Source organism: Phyllobates terribilis, unplaced genomic scaffold, assembly GCF_046119375.1.
Source record: "Phyllobates terribilis strain yellow unplaced genomic scaffold, ASM4611937v1 Scaffold_5__5_contigs__length_657084704, whole genome shotgun sequence".
In the NCBI taxonomy this organism is placed as follows: Eukaryota; Metazoa; Chordata; class Amphibia; order Anura; family Dendrobatidae; genus Phyllobates; species Phyllobates terribilis.
The window spans coordinates 207,532,271-207,548,263 of record NW_027362765.1 but is presented as its reverse complement, the minus strand read 5'-3'; positions in this window follow the sequence as shown (position 1 = coordinate 207,548,263).

The following is a 15,993-nucleotide window of genomic DNA, read 5'->3' as shown; positions in this document are numbered from 1 at the left end:
TGTGTACTATACCCACTGTACAATACACAGGTACAAGAAAAGTCTGTAGAAATGTAGTTTACAACAAAAGTAAAGGCAAAAAACTTCAGCATGGGTCTAAAGCTTTAGGAGACTGGACCCTCAGCTCCAATCCAATCGCCAAAAAATGTAGTACTGGCATTTCAGGATTCCCCCAGTGTTTCATTTCCTGAATGGAATCATTTTCCATTCCATTGAGAGCAACATTGTTGGGTGAATAAATCCTGAATCACTTTTTCCTGGAGTGATACTGCTGCTACTACTTCTTATTTGCTTATTTGGATAGAGAAGAGGCTGTAGAGCCAACAGGCTAGTGTCGTATCTCCACCAGAACCTGCTCCTGCGACTTCTACTTATATCGCCAGGCACCGCCATATCCACTCTGCGGGCGGCGCTGGTGATAGAGTTGTCAGAACCAAAAGCTCTGGAGTGTGTTCTCTGTCCAGCCACTGAGGTTAGAGTGGCTGGGACCTGTAGTGCTGTCCAGTCTGGCAGTATGGGTGTGTGTGCTGTCCAGCTGAAGTTATCAGCTCCCTACTCCAGCCTATTGGAGAGCACCACACCCTACTAAAGCTTCAAGCTTGTTGCTGCAAACCGCCAGATATAGCTTAGTGTTCCCCTGGGTAGGTGTGCTTCTTCTACTTTTGTTTTGTGTATTTCTGTTTTGACCCTGGCTTGTTTATTCTTATGGTTCCTAATTTTGTCCTTGACGTGACTTCTTGGCTGTGACCCTGCTTGGCGACCATTCCTAACCCTGGACGGCAGCCGTTCCATGGTAGCATTCCACTGGGTCGTATTGTAAAACCAGATTCCTGTACAAGGGTTAAATGGTATTGGGATTTCTCTGGAGTCTGCCAGATGGAGTGGTTTTTGCCAAGTCTGTCCGAGGGAGCCTTTTGAACCTGTGGCCTTGGTCACATGTTAAAGCTAGGTTCCTAGGGCTGCCAATTGCCCACCATTGCTCATACGAGTGAGTGGTAGGAGAAGATTTCTTATGATTCTCCTATGCTGCATAGGCAATTTCTATTAGTACAATCATGTCACCAGAATCAATTGTAACCTACTGCCTTTCCATTTTTCAACTTTACCATGATCATGCCTGTGATTACTTGGAAGCATTGTGGGCTTGCCATACAATATACAGTTGTGCTCAAAAGTTTACATACCCCGGCAGAATTTTTCCTTTCTTGGAGTTGTTTTAGAGAATATGAATGATAACAAAAAAAGTTTTCTCCACTCATTGTTATTGGTTGGATGAAGCCATTTATTGTCAAACTACTGTGCTTTCTCTTTTTATATCTTAATGACAACAAAAAACATCCAAATGACCCTAATCAAAAATTCACATACCCTGGTGATTTTGGCCTGATAACATGCACAGAATTTGACACAAATGGGATTGAATGGCTACTAAAGGTAACATCCTCACCTATGACCTGTTTGCTTGTAATCAGTGTGTGTGCATAAAAGCTGAGTGAGTTTCTGGGATCCAGACAGACTCTTACATCTTTCATCCAGCCACTGACGTTTCTGGATTGTGAGTCATGGGGAAAGCAAAAGAATTGTCAATGGATCTACAGGAAAAAGTTGGAACTGTATAACCCAGGAAAGGGATACAAAAAATATCCAAGGAATTGATAATAGCAGTCAGCAGCATTCAAACTGTGATTAACAAATGGAAAATCAGGGACTCTGTAAAAACCAAACCACGGTCAGGTAGACCAGCAAAAATTTCGGCCACAACTGCCAGGAAAATTGTTCGGTATGCAAAGAAAACCCCACAAATAACATCAGCTGAAATTCAGGACTCTCTGAAAACTAACGCTGTGGCTCTTTCAAGATGCACAATAAGGAGGCACTTGAAGGAAAATGGGGTGCATGGCCGAGTCGCCAGAAGAAAGCAACTACTGCGCAAATGCCACAAAGTATCTAGCCTACAATACACAAAACAGCACAAGCCTCAAAACTTCTGGAACAAGGTAATTTGGAGTGATGAGACCAAAATTGAACTTTTTGGCCGCAACCATAAACGTTACATTTGGAGAGAGGTCAACAAGGTCTATGATGAAAGGAACACCATTCCTACAGTAAAGCACAGAGGTGGATCGCAGATGTTTTGGGGATGTGTGAGCTAAAAAGGCACAGGAAACTTGGTAAACGTTGAAGGAAAGATTAATGAAGCACATTATCAGCAAATACTGAAGGCAAATTTGCACTCATCAGCCTGGAAGCTGGGCATGGGACATACTTGGATGTTCCAACATGACAATGATCCAAAACACAAGGCCAAGTCAACCTGTCATTGGCTACAGCAGAACAAAGTGAAGGTTCTGGAGTGGCCATCTCAGTCTCCTGACTTGAATATCATTGAGTCACTCTGGGGAGATTTCAAGCTCGCAGTTCATGCTATACAGCCCAGGAATTTACAGCAACTGGAGGCTTTTTGCCAAGAAGAATGGGCAGCTTTACCATCTGAGAAATTAAAGAACCTCATCCACAACTACCACAAAAGACTTCAAGCTGTCATTGATGCTAGAGGGGGCATTACACGGTATTAATAAATGGGGTATGTGAACTTTTGATCAGGGTCATTTGGTTGTTTGTGGTTGTCATTAAGATTTAAAAAGAGAAAACACACTAAATTGGCTTCACCCAACCAATAACCATGAGTGGAGAAAAAGTTTTTTTGTTATCATTCATATTCTCTGAAACAAGGCCAAGAAAGGAAAAATTCTGCCGAAGTATGTAAACTTTTGAGCAAAACTGTAATTAAAGAGGTTGTCCACTGCTTTATCATTGATGACTTATCCTTAGGATATGTCTTGGTCCAACACCCGGTACCGCTGTCGAACTACTATTGGAGGTGGCGGCTGCCAGACGGAAATACTCAATTGTGGAGCTGCTTCATCTTCTGATAGTGGTCATGGCAGGATACTGCACTCCCACCTCCTATTGATTGGAATGTGCAGTACCCTGCTGCAGCCAATATGAGAAACCGGAGTAGCTCCGCAATTGAGCATTTCTAGCCAGTAGCCTCCACGGCCAGCACCGAGAACAGCTAATCGGTGGGGGTGCTGGGTGTTGGACCCCGACCCATCAGACATTGATGACCTATCCTTAGGATAAGTGATCAATGATAAAGTCGGGGACAACCTCTTTAAAGTATACCTCTTATTTCATCCAAAACAAAAGTAAAAGTGCAGTCTTGCTATCCTCATCCCCTGCACCAAGATAAAACTGCTGAAACCATGGGCAGTATAAATCAGAGACTGGTTGCATTATTGCAGCCAGATATACTGTTCTCTGAAACGCTCTGCCGGCCTCTCCCAGTGCTGTTCCAGGCGAATGTCAGGTCTCTTAATCATGGGCAGCATAAACTGTGTGACAGTTTAATTTTAATTCACAAATTCTGTATATACATATATATATATATATATATATATATATATATATATATATATATATATATATACAGTATATAGACTGTATACACATATATTTGTTACCCTTCTTTCAATAATCTTAGTCTCACTATATATACAGTATGTCTATATATATATATATCAAAAATATATATTAAAAACAGCACCATTTAATTGTTACTCACTAATGGGTGCCAGGCCTCCAAACAGTCCGTCCAAACTGTTGCATATCAAAGAAGGTATATCAAAAGGCAGCACTCGAAATAATTTTTTAGAAAAAATGGACTTTAATGAGCCCAAGAAGCAACGCTTCGGTTCACAGAAAAAGGCTTGAAAAAGGTTCTGTGAACCGAAACATTGCTTCTTGGGCTCATTAAAGTCCATTTTTTCTAAAAAAAATTATTTGGAGTGCTGTCTTTTGATATACCTTCATATATATATATATATATATATATATATATATATATATATACAGCTCTGGCAAAAATTAAGAGACCACTGCAAAATTTTCAGTTTCTCAGATTTTTCTCTTTATAGGTATATTTTTGAGTAAAATGTACATTGTTGTTTTAGTCTTTAAACTACTGACAACATGTCTCCGAAATTCAAAGCTAAAAATTTAGTATTTATTTGCAGCAAATGATAAAGCGTCAAAATACTACAAATATATATGTATATATATATATATATATATATATATATATAGTACAGACCAAAAGTTTGGACACACCTCCTCATTTTAAAGATTTTTCGGTATTTTCCTGACTATGAAAATTGTACATTCACACTGCAGGCATCAAAACTATGAATTAACACATGTGAAATTATATACTTAACAAAAAAGAGTGAAACAACTGAAAATATGTCTTATATTCTAGGTTCTTCAAAGTAGCCACCTTTTGCTTTGATGACTGCTTTGCACACTCTTGGCATTTTCTTGATGAGCTTCAAGAGGTAGTCACCGGAAATGGTTTTCACTTCACAGGTGTGCCCTGTCAGGTTTAGTAAGTGGGATTTCTTGCCTTATAAATGGGGTTGCGACCATCAGTTGTGTTGTGCAGAAGTTTGGTGGATACACAGCTGATAGTCCTACTGAATAGACTGTTAGAATTTGTATTATGGCAAGAAAAAAGCAGCTAAGTAAAGAAAAACGAGTGGCCATCATTACTTTAAGAAATGAAGGTCAGTCAGTCTGAAAAATTAAGAAAACTTTGAAAGTGTCCCCAAGTGCAGTTGCAAAAACCATCAAGCGCTACAAAGAAACTGGCTCACATGAGGACCGACCCAGGAAACGAAGACCAAGAGTCACCTCTGCTTCTGAGGATAAGTTTATCCGAGTCACCAGCCTCAGAAATCGCAGGTTAACAGCAGCTCAGATTAGAGACCAGGTCAATGCCACACAGAGTTCTAGCAGCAGACACATCTCTACAACAACTGTTAAGAGGAGACTTTGTGCAGCAGGCCTTCATGGTAAAATAGCTGCTAGGAAACCACTGCTAAGGACAGACAACAAGCAGAAGAGACTTGTTTGGGCTAAAGAACACAAGGAATGGACATTAGACCAGTTGGAATCTGTGCTTTGGTCTGATGAGTCCAAATTTGAGATCTTTGGTTCCAACCACCGTGTCTTTGTGCGACGCAGAAAAGGTGAACGGATGGATGCCTGGTTCCCACCGTGAAGCATGGAGGAGGAGGTGTGATGGTGTGGGGGTGCTTTGCTGGTGACACTGTTGGGGATTTAATCAAAATTGAAGCCGTACTGAACCATCATGGCTACCACAGCATCTTGCAACGGCATGCTATTCCATCCGGTTTGCGTTTAGTTGGACCATCATTTATTTTTCAACAGGATAATGACCCTAAAAACACCTCCAGGCTGTGTAAGGGCTATTTGACCAAGAAGGAGAGTGATAGGGTGCTACGCCAGATGACCTGGCCTCCACAGTCACCAGACCTGAACCCAATCGCGATGGTTTTGGGTGAGCTGGACCGCAGAGTTAAGGCAAAAGGGCCAACAAGTGCTAAGCAACTCTGGGAACTCCTTCAAGATTGTTGGAAGACCATTTCCGGTGACTACCTCTTGAAGCTCATCAAGAGAATGCCAAGAGTGTGCAAAGCAGTCATCAAAGCAAAAGGTGGCTACTTTGAAGAACCTAGAATATAAGACATATTTTCAGCTGTTTCACACTTTTTTGTTAAGTATATCATTTCACATGTGTTAATTCATAGTTTTGATGCCTTCAGTGTAAATGTACAATTTTCATAGTCATGAAAATACAGAAAAATCTTTAAATAAGAAGGTGTGTCCAAACTTTTGGTCTGTACTGTATATATGTATGCCTCCATTAAAAAGATAATAAATGCTACCACAGCCACCACTACAAGGAATTTGGGAACTTAATATGCATACTGCTTTCACATTGAGATCCAATGTCATTAGATTCACTCGTGAAATTGCATTTTTTGTACTATATCCCATTTTTTTACATACCAACGTGCTGTTAAAGCTATAAAACATGTGGTTGTAGTTTAATGTATGAAATCCATGTGAGCTATTCTCTTTACTTATCACATTACAATATTCCAAAAATAGGATTTCCTTATGGTAACTAGTGTTGAGCCACCCCCGTAGTGTTCGAGTTCGGTTCGGTTCGTCGAACACCCGTGTGTTCGCCGAACTGTTCGTCGAACACCTTCGAACACCGTTAAAACCAATGGCAGGCAAACAAAAACACATAGAAACACATAGAAAACACCTTCAAAGGTGTCCAAAAGCTGACAAACTGCTCAGAAGACACAACTAACACATGGAAAAGTGACAAGTACATATAGTCATGCGAAAAGAAAAGAGGTGGAGGAGTAAAAGGAGGGGGAGACACAGATATATGCATGTCATGCCCTTCTAAAATCCAAAAAGTGAGAAGCCGAGACGGCCAGTCCGCTCCTGCCCGTGCCACCTCCGTGTCGCCGGGTTTGTGCCAGAGCCGCGGTGAACCCTGACGGCCAGCCCCCCTCTCCCAATACTGGTGCCTGTCCGCTGGTGGGTCGAGAGAGCCCCCCTGTGGTGGAGGCAGCTCTAAGCTTTTTAATTTAAATTGTCCCTCTAATTTGAATGAATACACTTTAAATCCATTTACAAGGATCTATTGGAGGGCAAGTCTCATGCCAGCAGCCGCGTAATTCCAGCTCCAGTAGCGTCCACTAAAGCTGCTGCAGTTAAAAAGCTTTTATAAGGATCGAGCTCGGCTGTCCACCGCAAGGCATCCTAGTGCCAGTCCCAGCCCCTATGCCTTGGGGTGCCTCCTGATGCTCTTCACTAAGTATCCCGTGGTCCCGAAGCATTTCCTTTGAAAAAATTAAGTGTCCAAACTACAGGTGGTGTAGCTTGCTTAACAGCCGGGATAATCCGCTGACTAGCAGACACTGCTACTAGGCACAAAGTATTTCCTGGGCTAGATGCAGTTAAAAAATTGTAAGTAGATACTCTCGTTGGATGCTGAGAAAGCATTCCATAGAGTCTCCTGGCACGCCATATATGATTCTCTTAAAAAGCTTGGGGTAGGGGTCTAGGGGACCCTTTTATAGCCAAAATCACGGCCCTGTATCACAATACGTCACCTAGGCTGAAGATAAATGGAACTGTAGCACCGAGGGCTCGGTTGCTACAGACGTATTGCACCTCACCCAGAGGTGTGATATCTCACTCTCAGATAAGGATGGAGTGTGGATCAGGACCCGACACCTGCATGCATTACACCACATTGTCGTGGGGCAGGGCGACCAATATGCCCCTGAGATGGGCACGACAGTCCCTGTCCCTGGCTGGAGTGGGGGGAGGGAACACTGAGGAAGGGGAACCCTGCAGTGCAGGAGCAGGGAGGAAGCAGTTCCTGGGTGCATTGAGAAGGGAGTATAAAAGGTGGGCACCATCTTAGTTCAGTGCAGAGAAGTCTGAGCAGAAGTGGCAGGGAGCAGGGGCTCTGCATGAGCTCTGCTCCGGAGGCGGGCCTAGTAACAGAGGCCCAGGCCTGCAAGAGGGAGAAGGAAGGAAGAGGAGCGGAGAAGGCTCCAGGAACGAGGAATGAAGGGATCCCAGGGGTGCGGACGGGCGAGTCGCCACCGCACGCCCGAATCCACCTGCGTGGAGGGGTCAGGCCAAAGGGGGAGACCAGTCCCCGAACTAGTGGAGGCAGGAAACGACCCTCAGCTAGAAACCGGAGGCTCTGACATTTTATGTGGCGCAGCCCCTTGCTCCACCCGCTAGGAAGGCACCACATAGGGTCAGGGAAACTGGCGCCAAGTTTACCAAGAGGAGGCCCGAGGCAGCCGGACAGAAGTGTTGGTAAGAAAGGCCAGACAAAGGACACACAAAGGGGGTCCTGTGAAGCGCTCCAAAGTTATCTGGGAGTTGTCTGAGCCCCTCACCTGGTGAGCACAGTACGACGTGGGCAGCCGTTACCTGCAGACGTGGTCTGGATAATAAGAACTGTGAGTAAAGGCCCTGAACTGCATCACTGACTCCATGTCGTTACTGCTGCTGCCCTGCACCATCACCCCCATCCTCCGCATACACTGCCCTGAGGCTATACTCCTCCCGTGGGGAGTTATGCTACGCTCTGCTGCACCCACAACACCAGCCTTAGCGGTCTGCCCTGTAGCGGCGGTTCACTCTGACCGCAATCCACGGGTGGCGTAGTCGGACATTTAAACATCAAAACCACATAAATAGTTCCGCCACTGGTTTGACCGCCCTGAGCCACGGAACCGGATCGCCGCCACGAAGACTACAACCACCAGCATCCACCAAAAAGGGTCCGGCTCCGGGTGTCCCAAGGCCCAGGGGGTGCGTCAGAACATTTTCATCACCTTTCACAATCACCAATGGGACAAGGCAGGGATGTCCTCTGTCCCCTCTCTTATACATCCTAGTGACGGAGCACCTGCTCTCATCAATTCGCCATAACCCCAATATTAGGTGGATTGAGGTGGGAGGCACCGAGTACAAGTGCTCTCTATTTGCTGATGATGTCCTAGTATATATCACTCAATCACATATATCCATCCCTGCTGTTATGGCTGAAATAGATCACTTTGTTACATGGTAAAATTTTAAAATCAATGCAGCGAAGTCTGAGGCCCTCGATGTCTCCCTCCCTAAATCCATATAGGATTCCATCCAGTCCAACTTTCCCTTTGCCTGGCCCTCACAGGGTATCAAATACTTAGGAATTCCTATTCATAGAGACCTCTCCCATCTATGTTATCTTAATTTTGGGCCCTTTATTGAACAATTCCATACAGACCACGGTTGGCAAGTTAGAACTGTAAGATTCACTACGTGAACCACTGGTGTTTTGTGGAAAAGCACATGTACACCACGTTCCAAATTATTATGCAAAAAGTGTTTAGGAGTGATAAGGGAAGAATTTGTTTGTTTGTCAGTTAAACTCATTGATGGTGATGTGTGTCAGGGCTCTTTATATCACTGTAAGCAATTGCAGACACCTGTGCTAATTAGTTTGGCAGGTGTGTCCAATGAAAGGCAAGACTACTTAAGAAGGCTCTCTCACATTATTAAGCAGCCTACATTTTCTGCCAAAATGGGAAAGAAAAAGGATGTGTCGGCTGCTGAGAAGCAACAAATTGTGGAGTGTTTAGGTCAAGGCATGACTACAATCAACATTGTGCGATGATCAGGATGAAGTGTCTTGGCAATCAAGAAGTATGTAGCTGATTCACAGTACACACGTGTGCGTGCTGATAAGGGCAAATTGAGGACTCTTTCCTACAGGCAATTACGTCAGGTTGAAAGAGCAGCGGCAAAAAAGCCTTGTCATAGCAGCAGACAAGTTTTTGAAGCTGCTTGTGCCTCCAACGTCCCCCGAACAACAAGATGCAGGGTCCTTCAGAGGTTTGCAGCTGTGCATGCGCCATCCTGTCGACCTCCTCTATCCACTTCACACAAGCAGAAACGGCTCCAGTGGGCCAAACATTACATGAAGACTGATTTCAAAACTGTTTTGTTCACGGATGAGTGCCGTGCAGCGCTCGATGGTCCAGATGAATGGAGTGGAGGATGGCTGGTTGATGGACACCCCACGCAAACACGGCTACAGCGCCAACAAGGAGGAGGTGGAGTAATGTTTTGGGCTGGAAACATGGGGAGAGAGATTGTCGGCCCCTTTAGGATCCCTGAAGGCGCTAAAGATGAACTCCATAATGTATGTGGATTTTCTCAAACAGCACTTCCTGCCATGGTTCAAGAAGAAGAACCGTGTATTTCACAGCAAGATCATTTTTCTGCATGATAATGCACCATCTCATGCTGCACATAAAACATCTGCATCTCTGGCTGATATGGGCATAAAAGGGGACAAACTTATGGTGTGACCCCCATGCTCCCCTGACCTCTACCCCATTCAGAACCTTTGGAGCATCATTAAAAGGAGTGTCTATGATGGCGGGAGGCAGTTCACATCTAAGCAACAGCTCTGGGAGGGTATTCTGTCCTCATGCAAAACAATTGAAGCAGAAACCATCCAAAACCTGACAAATTCAATGGACGAGAGTTCAGAAGCTCCTTTCGAACAAGGGGTCCTATGTGAAAATGTAACATCACCTAGAATAAAGTTTTGAGTTGAAAACTGTTTGATTTCAGTTTCTAACAACCTGCTAATGCTTATAATTTCAAAAATGACCATTTTTTTGGTCTTTATTAAAATGAAAAGGTTGATCGAAAAGTTTGGGGGATCTAAGAGTGTGGCAACCCAGTAGTCATGATTACTTCGAATTCTGACAATATGAGGGTCATGCTGCAGGTAGTGCAGCAAGAAGGCACTTATGTGTCTTGCGCATCTCGGAGCCCCAAAATTATTTTCCGGGCTAGATGCAGCTAAAAATTATTTTTAATTTTAAATCTGGTGAAGCTTATTATAGATGGCCTAATAGGATCAGTGCTGCACACTGCTACAAAGCCCAAATTATTTTCCAGTCAAGATACAGATAAACATGATTAGTAATTTGAAAGCTTAAAACGGTTGGTAGGGTGATTTTAACCAATCATCAAGCTTTTACTCTCCCCAGGATGACACAGGGGTAGAAAAGTCGTTTCGGATCCATGATTTGTTCATCTTTATGAACGTGAGTCTGTCTACATTATCAGTGGAGAGCCGCGTGCGCTTATCTGTCAGCACACCACCAGCAGCGCTGAACACACGTTCAGACAGAACGCTGGCTGCGGGGCATGACAAGATCTCCAAGGCGTAAGTGGCTAGCTCCGGCCATTTATCCAGATTGGAAGCCCAAAAAGAGCAAGGGTCTAGTGACACAGTCGTGGCTTCAATGTTTACTTGGAGATACTCCTGTACCATCGTCTCTAGGCGTTGACTATGTGTCAGACTTCTTGTCTCCTGTGGCCTTGCAAAGGATGGGCTAAAAAAGTGGTGAAATGATTCCGTAAAATTGATGTTACCAGCAGATACTGTGGTTCTGTTACGGTTTGAGTGCTGAACACTTGACGGTCCCACGGTTGGCAAGTTGGAACTGTGAGATTCACTACGTGCACCACTGGTATTTTGTGGAAAAGCACATGTAAGATTCTGCAACAGTCTCTGCTGATACTCCTGCATGCGTGCATCCCTTTCTATGGCAGGAATAATTTCTGCAAATTTACTTTTGTACCGGGGATCTAACAGTGTGGCAACCCAGTAGTCAGGATTATTTCTAATTCTCACAATTCGAGGGTCATGTTGCAGGTAGTGCAGCAAGAAGGCACTCATGTGTGTTGCGCATCCAGGAGCACCAAGTCCCTGTTGTGTTGGTGGCGAGGTAACAATCATGCTTCCTTCCTCTGTCCTCTCCCCCCAACCTCGCACAACAGAAATGTGATCAAGGTCTCCCTCATCTGATGAGTCTTCCATCAGTTCGTCCTCCACTTCTTCCTGGGCTCCTGCACCTTCCTCACTAGTTTGGCTGCTACCATGCGCCCTGGTAAAATCATCTCCCCCACCCTCACATGCCTGCCGCCCTGGTGCTGCCGACCGTCTGGACCTTGCAGATGTTAGCCCTTCCGCATACAACTCCTCCTCCTCTACTTCCTCCACCTCCTCTTGTGCCACCACCTGACTCCGAATTCTGTTTAACATGTGCTCCAGCATGTAAATCACCGGAATAGTCATGCTGATAATGGCATCGTCAGCACTAAACATCTTCGTCGCCATTTCAAAACTGTGCAGAAGGGTGCATAGGTCCCTGATCTGAGACCACTCCTCCAGCGTGATTTGCCCCACCTCTGAATCTCGTTGGCCCAGGCTATACGTCAGAACGTATTGCACCAGGTCTTGTCGGTGCTGCCACAGTCGCTGCAACATGTGCAGAGTTGAATTCCACCGGGTAGGCACATCGCATTTTAGCCGGTGAAGTGGCAGGCCCAACGACTTCTGTAGAGATGTAAGTCGCTGAGCTGCGGGATGCGAACGGCGGAAGTGAGCACACAGCGACCGTGCCCTCTGCAGAAGGCCATCTAGTCTGGGATAGTGGGCTAAAAATTGCTGGACAACCAGGTTCAACACGTGAGCCATACAAGGCACGTGTGTGACATTGCCCCGGCGAAGGGCCGCACCCAGGTTTGCAGCATTGTCGCACACGGCCTTCCCTGGTTTCAGGTCCAGTGGAGACAACCATTCATGAAATTGGTTCTCCAGAGCTGACCACAACTCCTCAGCTGTGTGACTCACATTTCCCAGACATTTCAATGTAAAAACCGCCTGATGACGTTGAGCCCTACTGCCAGCATAGTAAGGAGGTGTGCAGGATCCCTTCTGCGCAGTTAGAAAGCTTGTGGCATGACCAGACAGGCTTTGGGTGCAGGTGGAAGACCGAGAGGAGGTTGAGGAGGCAGAAGCAGTGGAGGAAAAATGACATAAAGAGGATTGACGCACAACTCGTGGGGACGGCAAGACTTGGACAGCAGCCCCTTGTCCTGCTGTCACCATAGTTACCCAGTGCCCAGTCAGCGACATGTAACGCCCCTGTCCATGCCTAATCGTCCAAGTGTCTGTGGTGAAATGCACCCTGTCACACACAGAGTTTCTCAAAGAAGCGGTGATGTTGTGTGCGACATGCTGGTGGAGCGCAGGCACACCTTTCTTTGAGAAGTAGTGCCGACTGGGCATCTGGTACTGGGGCACTGCGACGGACATAAGGTCTCGAAAATCCTCTGTGTCCACCAGGCGGAAAGGCAGCATTTCTGTAGCCAAGAGCTTGCAGATGGTGAAATTCAACCTCTTAGCTTTCTCATGGCTAGGAGGAAATGGTCTTTTACTTGTCCACATCTGAAGGACCGAGGGCTGGCTATTGTGCTTAGACGGGGTTGATAAGGGTGTCCCCGGCAAACTGCCGGTCTGTGAGGAAGATGCAGGCGGACATGTTAGGTTGCCTTGATCCAAAGGTGGTGCTATCGATGTCGGACAGCGCTCAAGACCAGCTGGTGTTACCACCTCCAAAGAAAATGATGACCTGCCAATCACGCTGGCTGTTGCGGGTAAAGAGGTGGCAGGTCTGCGCCCCAAAACAGGTGTGACTGCTGTCCCCCCAGTCACAGAGGATGAAGAGGCCGCGGATGCACAAGATATGGCAGACGGTGGTTGGACCGGCCGGCTAGACCGCATTGTAGCACACTGAGCTTCCCACTGCAACTTATGCTTCATGTCCATGTGCCGGTTCATGCATGAAGTACTCAAACTATGTATTTTTTGGCCTCTACTTAGCTTTTGCTGACAAATGTTACAGATAACACGAGTTGGGTCATCTTTATCGATCTGAAAAAATGCCCAGGCTATGCAAGGCTTAGCACCCATGCGACCTGAAGAGCCATCACGACTTGTGGTGAGAGGCAGAGTTGTGTTTGAGGATGCAGTTGTTGACGTGCTTCCAGTACTACGTCTCTGTCCAGGAAGGCGCAACCTGACCTCGTCGTCACTAGCATCTTCCTCCACCTCCTCTGCTGACCTCATCTCTTGGCTGACTGTGGGTTGACAGTAAGTGGGATCTCCGACCTCATCATCATCACCCTGTGCGTTATCACACCCGTCGTCCTCAGAGCCAACCTGTTCCTGCCCTGACAAAAAACTAAAGTTGTCGCTCCAATCAGGTATTTGAGTCTTATCATCGTCTTCCTCATTGTCTCCACCAACAGGAGTTACAGTTTGGGAATGAGGGTCTACATTATGGTCAGAACCTTCTGCGTCTGGTCCTGGATCCGACTCATAAAGATTCTGGGCATCAGTGCAGATCATTTCCTCGTCTGGATTCACAGAAGCGCTGGAGTCGACCTCTGATTCCCAGGCTATAGTATGAGTAAACAGCTCTGCAGACTCAACCATCTGTTCTACCTCATACTCAGACGGGCAGCTGGAGATTTGGGAGCTGTGAGGAAGCAAGTGCGATTTGGGTGACACCTTTGAGGACTGGAGTATTTGTGATGTTGAAGTTGATGTGGAGGAGAGCCCACTTAAAGGAGCACTTGATATCCGTTGAAGCACCTGCTGTTTTTGTGCCTCATCTGGAATTTGTAGCGATTGGCGTGGCCGTAAGAAAGGGATCTTATCACATTGTCCGCTAAAAGAAGTAGACATTTTAGTTTGGCTGGAAGATGGTCTTTCTTCTGCACCTACCCCACGGACACAACCTTTTTTCCCCTTCCCAACACGCCTATTCCCCTTTCCACCAGCAGCAGGCCTTTTTCCACTCATTTTGGTGGTTAACTAATTCACAACTCTGGAGTTGTTTGCACAAAAAAACAATGGATGGTAACCGAGCAGAGCTGAGTGGCCAAACTGTGGTATTAGGCCAAAACTATTGGCTGGGTTAGATGCAGAAAAAAATTATTTTTAATTTGCAACCTGATGGAGGTCAGTATAGATGGACTAATAGACCAAGTCCCACACACCGCTAGAAGCCCAAATATTTTTTCAGAGCTAGATGCAGAAAATTTTTTTATTCAATTTGCAACCTGATGGAGGTCAGTATAGATGGACTAATAGACCAAGTCCCACACACTGCTAGAAGCCCAAATATTTTTTCAGAGCTAGATGCAGAAAAAAATTATTTTTAATTTGCAACCTGATGGAGGTCAGTATAGATGGACTAATAGACCAAGTCCCACACACTGCTAGAAGCCCAAATATTTTTATAGAGCTAGATGCAGAAAAAAATTATTTTTAATTTGCAACCTGATGGAGGTCAGTATAGATGGACTAATAGAACAAGTCCCACACGCTGCTAGAAGCCCAAATATTTTTTCAGAGATAAATGAAGAAAAAAATTATTTTTAATTTGCAACCTGATGGAGGTCAGTATAGATGGACTAATAGACCAAGTCCCACACACTGCTAGAAGCCCAAATATTTTTTCAGAGCTAGATGCAGAAAAAAATTATTTTTAATTTGCAACCTGATGGAGGTCAGTATAGATGGACTAATAGACCAAGTCCCACACACCGCTAGAAGCCCAAATATTTTTTCAGAGCTAGATGCAGAAAAAAATTATATTCAATTTGCAACCTGCTGGAGGTCAGTATAGAAGGACTAATAGAACAAGTCCCACACACTGCTAGAAGCCCAAATATTTTTTCAGAGCTAAATGAAGAAAAAAATTATTTTTAATTTGCAACCTGATGGAGGTCAGTATAGATGGACTAATAGACCAAGTCCCACACACTGCTAGAAGCCCAAATATTTTTTCAGAGCTAGATGCAGAAAAAAATTATATTCAGTTTGCAACCTGATGGAGGTCAGTATAGATGGACTAATAGAATGATGCTATGCCCAAAAGATTTTACTTCACTAGGTGCAGTAAAAAAATTGGTATTCTATACACAGGTGGTATATCTTGCAACACAGATAGGCTACTCCACTGACTAACACACTCTGCAATAGGCCAAAAAGGATTAGCTTTGCTAGATTCAGCCAAATGCTGTGAAAAAAACTTGCACAGCACTGGCACAGACCTGCCTGGCAAAAACTGATAGGAACTGATGTAACCTAGTCCTGAAAAGGACTCCAATTACAATTAGTCTTTACTCCCACAATCTATCTATTTAAGAGCACAGACCTGCCTGATAAAAGTCGTAGGAAATGCTGTAACCTAGTCCTTTAAAGGACTGCAATCACAACTATTCCCTACTCCCAAGCTATCTGTATATTTGTGCGAAAATTGGCTTGAAATTAACAAGGTATAGCGCACACAGCAACAGCGGTGCCGTCTAACACGCAGCTGCAGCAGTGAGAAAATGGTGGCGACGGGGAAAATGGCTTGGTCTTATAGGGCAAGGACATGTGACATACACTGCCAATCACACATGCCCTTGCTTGTGTGAAAAAAAGCACTTCGCTCCGTGTGTGCGCTGCTGATAGGCTGACAGATTGCACCTCCCCACTGCAAATGCGGGAAAGAGAAAAAAAAATGGAGATCTTCATTGTTCCTGCAGAGATCCATCCCCTGCCCCTCCCCCCGCCCCGCTGTACACTCAAACTGCGTATTAACATTAATTTTC